General features: G+C 47.2%; 1 non-coding gene across 1 annotated transcript; it reads right to left on the bottom strand.

Annotated features, from left to right (window-relative positions):
- Positions 1–1,150: 1,150 nt before the first annotated feature.
- Positions 1,151–1,262, bottom strand: LOC127346307 (small nucleolar RNA SNORA5). The gene has a single exon (XR_007879472.1). It is a non-coding gene; the product is annotated as a small nucleolar RNA SNORA5 (small nucleolar RNA).
- Positions 1,263–7,557: the final 6,295 nt, after the last annotated feature.

Below are 7,557 nucleotides of genomic sequence, written 5' to 3'. Positions count from 1 at the left end.
AAATATAGAGGCAACTCTATTATTTCAAATTATTTTGAAATAAATATTGTTCACAAAAGTAAAGTGGTATTACTATGAACCATTTTTCTTTATGAGATGAAAGTGTTTTTACAATTAAAAGCAATTGCAAATTACTGCCAAAGGCATAAATCTTAATTCAACCCTAAATTTTAATAAATAATTGGGGTAAGGGATTCCACATAAAATAATACATTCATGACTGCATTATTTGGATTTTATAACATTGTCCTTACCGGACAATGATGCTTCTTTACAGAACCCGAGGTCTAGGTTCCATCCACTGCATTGAACTGCATTACCTCGTAGTCCATAGGCAAGTTGACCCTTGCTCATATCAACTTGAGTATTTTCTATCACTTTACTGCAAAGCTATATACTTACCATTCCTGCATTGCAAATGAAATGTTACTTTTCAAATTATGAATATGACTATGTGGCTGGAAATGGAACCATGGTTGTGTTGATATGGTGGAGGTTCCATTGCATGGGTTTTATTAACCTAGGAGTAATTACCAATGTCGTCCAGTGATTCTAGCGCCGTACATATCGCGTTGACCATAAGATCTATAATGGCTCTAGGGAAGCCAGCTGTATCTTTTCCCTCGTGCACGCCAACGGACTTGATAGGGCTTGGCGGGGTGTTGGGAGAACACTGCCGTAGGTTGGGAAATCCTTTAAAATCCCCATCCATGTGGATGAGAGGCTCTACCGTCTATGATAGATTGTCCATAGTACACCGTGGGTAAAGCCGTATGAACGGGAGATGTCTACCGGGGGTGTACGGATGGACAAAAGTGTTGGAGATATGCCCAAGAGGCAATAATAAAAGTGGTTATTATATATCTTTATGTTTATGATGAATGTTTATATACCATGCTATAATTGTATTAACCGAAACATTGATACATGTGTGATATGTAAACAACAAAGAGTCCCTAGTATGCCTCTTAACTAGCTTGTTGATTAATGGATGATTAGTTTCATAATCATGAACATTGGATGTTATTAATAACAAGGTTATATCATTATATGAATGATGCACTAGTAGGAAAAGCCTCATCAGTGGCGCACGAAAATTTGATTCTGTGGCGCATGGGAGGTGCGCCACAGAAACGTCGCCACAAAAATAAGCTTTCTGTGGCGCATCTGGCCGTGCGCCACAGAATTAAGGTTTTTGTGGCACACTTGGGCCGGTGCGCCACAGAAATAAGTAGTTCTGTGGCGCATGTGATATAGCTGCACCACAGAAATAGGTGCGCCACAGAATTATTTTTTGGTGCGCCACAGAACTATCTACAGGTATACTCGATTTTGTGCTCCCTGGTGTATTATACAGGTTTTATACTGGTTTTATACACCGTATACAGGTTATATACTGATATAATATAGACAGATATAATATGGACATATATAATCATCACATCATCATCACATTACTTAGAGCCCGATCGAGTTATACATATAGCTCCATACAACTCATAATCCATGCAAATTAAGAAAGTTCTCATCATCTCTAGATACAAACGAAGTGACACCGGCCGCCGCCTACACTAGGATGAAATAGAGTACCGCCCCGACGATGGTGAGCAAGAGCGAGAGCACAAGGAAGGTCTTCATCTTGCTCTTGTTCGCTTGGTGCGCCCTCCACTTGGCAACCGCCTCGTGTCTAGTCGGGTACCCTTTGTAGCAGTTGCCGCTGAACTTGTGCACCTGTTTCTTGCACTCCTCCCACTCCTCGTACACTCCTGGAACCCGCCCCTCGAACACGACGTAGTACGTCATCTCTATGGACACAAGGCATATTAGTATATAACGCAATGGAAAGAGTTAGAGGGTTCACATGCATACATATTCACAAGAATTAAAGCAAGGAAATAATAATAAACCTAAAAGAAATATAGCATCGGTATCACATAAGTAATATGGTTCAACGATAACGACTACAATAGAAATTGAAGTCCAACAACGACGACCACCATTTCGAGCAAATTAAGCAAGTTTAGTTTACAACACGGTACAAATTGTCTATCGATTCAAAGTAATGCTAGGCACACCGGCCTCGGTCAACGAGACGTCTTCTTGAGCGGCTCGGGAACGGCTTGTACAAGTCCTTCGTCGTCCACGTCCTTCCATCACCCTGCCTATGTAGGCGTTCTTCGATATCCCTCTTAGGCAACGCTCTGGCTGCGTGTAAGAGCCCCGATCCGTTGGATACATCTTGTAAGATAATTTCCGAGAGCTTTACTTGGATGCGATGGAAGTCTTCTCTAAGATCATCATCACTGATTTCCCCCGACATTTTAATGGGGTCTCGCTTACTAGGTGGCAGAGACATCATCTCTGCATCCTCGACAAACCCTTTAAGGTGATGGAGGACATAGAAGGCCTCCTTAATGCTGCCAGCTGGCTGCTTGATACAAGGGAAGTTGATCACGTGCTTGAACCCGATCTTTTTAGTGTCCGGCCTGATATATTGCCCATTCTTGTCGAAGGTGCCTCCACTTTTGGAGTAGCCAAGGATAGCCTCATCGAGAACACCCCTTATTCTCGTGTAGTCTTTCTTCGTCGTCGTACTCGACGAGTCGAAATCTTTGGGCTAGTGACCACTTTGGATCTAGGATGATGAGTGTGCGATATTTGTCCCTGCTCAACACATGCAATTGAAATGGAATGTTGGAAATGATCGGCAATGGAAGAAATATATAAGAAAGTATAAGTTACGACGGCCGTGAGCGGATGTGTACTTACTCGGGAAAGACAGGCAGAAGAATGGTGTTGCTCTCTTTGTGCATGAGCATGAAGTTCTGGAGGTACCGCACCGCCTTGGTCCGTGTCCTTGAGCCGTCCTGGAGCTGGCTATCGCGCATGTAGTAGGGATCCGCTACCGTGATGTGGCGGGGTCTCTCTCTGTTGATCTTCATCTGAAGATTGATCGCGTATAGGCGGACCAAGTTATAGTCGAGCCGTTTCGAGTGAAATAGATTGAAGACGTCCTCGAACGCTATGAAGAAGATATCCGCGGGGTCTTCATTGACGAAGTTCTGGTCGGAAGGCACCTTGACCGAGAACACCGGGTAATTTGGATCCTTTTCTTTAAGAAGGACGCTCTCTTGATAATGAATAGAGTGCTGCAAAGGGAGCATTTGTCCACTTGCGAGGTGTTCCATGTCCGGAGGCAGTATAGGTTTACCATCTTCATGACACCGGGGCAAGCCATCCGGTGTAGGTGGTACCATGTCGTCGGCCCGGATCCTCTTAGGAGCAGGCTGGCTCGAAGATGCGCCCTTCTTGGCTCCTCTCTTCCTTCCCTTCTTCACCTGACCTCACGGGGGTGCTTGTGGTGGTGATGGTGGTGCGTCGGGTGCTGGTGGTGCTTCTGAGGTTGCTGGGGTTGATTTGGGTGGCTCCCCGATGATCGTCTTACGCAGCGTGTTAGGGCTGAAAATGGTAGCACGCTTGACTTGAGCTGGATTGCCAGCCTCCGGAGGAGTGTCTTGAGAAAGACCCGTGAAGACCAGGCGCTGCTTCGTGACTGTAGGGGGACGACTAAGTTGATCGCCTTGTGTGCGGAAGGCTTGTTCATCCATAGGAGGCATGAACATATCTTGGCTGCAGGCGCCAGTGTTGATGTAGGCATCGATGTCATCATCATCATCTACATCGTTGCCATCAAGTGGCGCCATGTCCTGGACCTTAGGTGGTGGCGGTTGCGATGCCGCCGCTTGGCGTACCGTGCGTCTAGTAGACGGTCGTTGCGGTAGCGCTCCCAACAACTGTTTGTGGCGTCTGGTGGTGACGGCGATCGTCGGTTCCTTCCGGGTGGCGGCGGCGACCGCCGGTTCCTTCAGGGTAGTGGGGGCGGCAACCGCCGTTTCCTTAAGGGTGTCGTCGGCGCTGGCGATCTTGGGCCGGATGCTAGGGGAGGTGGCGCCGGTGCTTTTCTTACCACTCGGAAGACCCCCCCCCAGACGAATCTGGTTCTTCGGCCATGTCATAAGCCATGAGGTGCAATCCCCAAGGGGCAAAACGTCGCCTTCGTCTGTGCCCGGAGGTTGAAAGGGGGGGATGGCGTAGCGGTACTCCGGCACTACCATTACCAACTTGACCTTCGCCACGTCTTCCGCCAATGTAGCGCCGTGCATAACGCGGGAAGCCATGACATAGCCGCTAGCAACTTCCACCAACTTGCCGCCGGGCTCCACCGTTTGCAGAAGTATGCATTGTTCATCCTGAGTCAGGGGCGCCATGTTGGGCATCGTGAGATGGCAGTCACGAAAGGCATATATAGTTAAAGAAGATGACGCGAAGGAGTAACTAATGAGTTTACCTCCTTGATGGCGTCGATCTCGGCTACTGTCGATACAAGGGCGGCGGTTGGGGGCGTCGATGCGACCAGTTGGAGCTGCGGCGGCGTCTGGTGGAGCCCCGACGCCGGCGTCGGGTGGAGCGGCACCATCGGCGACACGTGGAAGCTTGAGTTGCTGCCGCTAATGCTAGGCACATGTATCGGCCCCACTTGACCTCCCGCATTCCAAGCAGCTAACCCCTCCATCAACCCAGGGGGGATGATCTGCCGGATCTTCTCGTCCAATAACTTGTTCATCATCTCCGTGTTCTCCAGAGGCTTTTCGGCCACCAGCTTCTCTAGTGACTCCACCTTCTTCTTCAGCTCCTGAACCTCGGATTTATCCTTAGCCGATGACCTCCTCTCCAGCTTTCTCGTCTTGGCATCCGATCCGTAGTACTCGGATAGCTTCATACTTGTGCCAAAGCCGGACACACGGCCACCCGACGTCGGTGGCTTGTCTAGCTCCCTCTCCTTGTATTTGTTCATCGCCCTGTTGAAAGGCGTGTCCCACGGTTCCGTCGACCCCTGGGACGACGGGCCAGCCTTCGTCAACTCTTCATCCTTCAGACAAAGGAACTTAAGGTTAGCCCATTTGGCTTCATTGCCTAATAAGATGAGCGAAATAATATAGAACTATCCTTACCAGGTACTTCTCGAAATCCTTCACGTCTTCGTGATCCGTAATAAATTCCCCCGTCTCCCAGTCTAAGTAGTAGCGGGACCGGACAAAGTTCCTAGCCTGTTCATCCTGGATTTTGTGCCAGGGGTTTTCTTTCCCCAGGCGTACCATCTCGGCATCCTCCTTGTCCCAAGTGGGTTGTTTTCCTCGGTAACCGCCGCTTCCGCAATGGTGGGTCCCTAAGTTCAAATCCCGCATTTTCTTCCCCCAGGCGGTCCATTTTTTAATAGCGTCACTCTCTAAGTAAGACTTGAATGCATTAATGTCTTCTAAGGAGAGCGACGGGTCTTTGCTACTTATCCTCTCCCAGCTTTCACCGGCCTCGATTTTCTCTTCAGCCGGTTCTTCCAGCTGCTCAAGGCGGTGCTCATCTTCGTGAGAGCTAAAGAGTCCACCTTCTTATTGAACGGCTCCGGGAACGTGTATCGTTGGTGAAGCTTCTGGAGGAGGGATTGGGCGATAGCCTCGTTCTCCTTGCTTCTGAGGTCCTGAGTTAGGATCGGCACGGTTTCACGGACGATGCACCCTAGTTGCATGCTGTACCCTTTGGCAACCCACGAAGGCTCCATCGGTAGGCCACTTTCGGAGACTACCGTGACAGCATCGGTGACGTTGGCGAGCACTTGCGGCCTCCGATCCCTCCTTGGCCTCCTCGCCGTCCTCTTCTTCTTACCCTCCTGAGGGTTGCCGCCGCTATCACCTTCCGTGCGGTTGGCCGCGTTCTCTTCACCGGTCGTCTCTTCACCGGTCTGGGCGGCGTCGTCCCAGGTATCGTCATCGTCGCCGGTGTCGGCGGCGGCCCCCCGGCCCTCTCCCTCGGAGGCAGTGTCCCGGCCCTCTCCCTCGGAGGCGGCGTCCCGGCCCTCTTCCTCAAAGTCGGGCGACTCGGCGGCGGCCTTCCGGGGCTGCTCGTAGCCCTCCCAGAAGTCCTTGTTGGCCTCTCTCGCTTCTTCGTTCTGGCTCCTGGGCTTAGAAGTGTTGCCCGACATGTTTATTTGCACTTCATTAAAAAGAGGCAACAAGTTAGTACAAAAGTCAACCAGAAAATTCGGCATGACTTTTGCTAATTTTTCTACGTAGGAGTGCCCATTTCTCAACCGAAACGGAAGTTAATCAACACTTCGGGAGAAATGGGCAACTCAATGAAATCCCTGCAAAAATATCCACCATATATCGACCATACAAACTTGCCCATCTACAATACATCAAACAAAAGCCAACATAAACCTGGAGCATCTATTTCAGCATATTTTTTAACCTAGCTGGAGCAGTACAACAACAATGACTTTCTTAACCTGGAGCATCTACCACCTGGAGCACTACCACCTGGAGCACTACAAATCTGGAGCACTACCACCTGGAGCACTACAAATCTGGAGCACTACACAACCTAGAGCACTACAAAAACCAGAGTACATTAAAGCTAGCACTTCACAAAGATATATGGGCAGTACCATTGGTACAGCATATAGCGAACACTGCACAAAAGCATATACAAGATAATGAGCATGAGCATGAGCATGATCATATTTCATAAATGAATTCAAATAGTAGCATTTCATGTACTAGTAGCATTATAGAGCATAAACAAGCAAACAAGCTTATAGAGCAAGCCAACCAGTAGCTACTGCCAACATGTGACTTCAAATGAAAATGCTATTATTCCAGATATAATTAAATAGCATTCCTATTTTTATGTACCCTGGATCAGTAGCATGCATTTGACCAAAAGGAAGCGAAGTAAAGTTAATATAGCAGCAACTATATATGAACCAAGCTACTACATTTTCCATTTCATCTAAACCAACATAAATCAACTAAATGAACCTAGCTAGCTACTGCATTTTGCATTTCATCTAAACCAACTAAACCAATTATATAAATTGCTTACCATTTCATTTTGCATTTCCTACTGCATTCATTTTCAACCAAAATATTAGTTTCAAACCAGAGAGCAGCATGATGCAATTTCATTTTATTAACCAGAGAGCAACATGAGCAACATAAGTCATTTACTTATTACTAGTCACTCATAAAGCAGCATCCAGCTCACCCAAAAATCAAACAGCAAGCAATGAATAAAGAAAACAAAAGCTGCTATCACAAGCAATTTGAACCAGTAGCAATTTATGGCAAGCATGAGCATGAGCAAGCATTTTTTCATTTCATTATTGTTATGAGCATCAGCATGCCCACAGCAGCACCAATAAGCGATGCGATTTATGGCAAGCATGCACTGGTTTAATTACTGTAACACACTAAATAGTATTGGCATAATCATGCACTTGATAATTGCAATATGGTTGTTCATTTAAAAAATACTACTTATTGCTATATCAACCAGTACCAACTTCATTTGCAAGTAGCATTAGGCATTTTCATTTGCATTTGCATTAGGCATTTGATAGATGGATCAATCATGTTGCTTTGTCCCTTGTTTCGTTCCATTTGACCACAATATTGCAGAATCTTTATTTCAAAATATTTATTTGCAACCAGTAGCATTTCA

Source organism: Lolium perenne, chromosome 3 (assembly GCF_019359855.2).
Source record: "Lolium perenne isolate Kyuss_39 chromosome 3, Kyuss_2.0, whole genome shotgun sequence".
Lineage (NCBI taxonomy): Eukaryota > Viridiplantae > Streptophyta > Magnoliopsida > Poales > Poaceae > Lolium > Lolium perenne.
The sequence above is the reverse complement of the archived record's forward strand: the minus strand, read 5'-3'. Positions and strand labels throughout refer to the sequence as shown.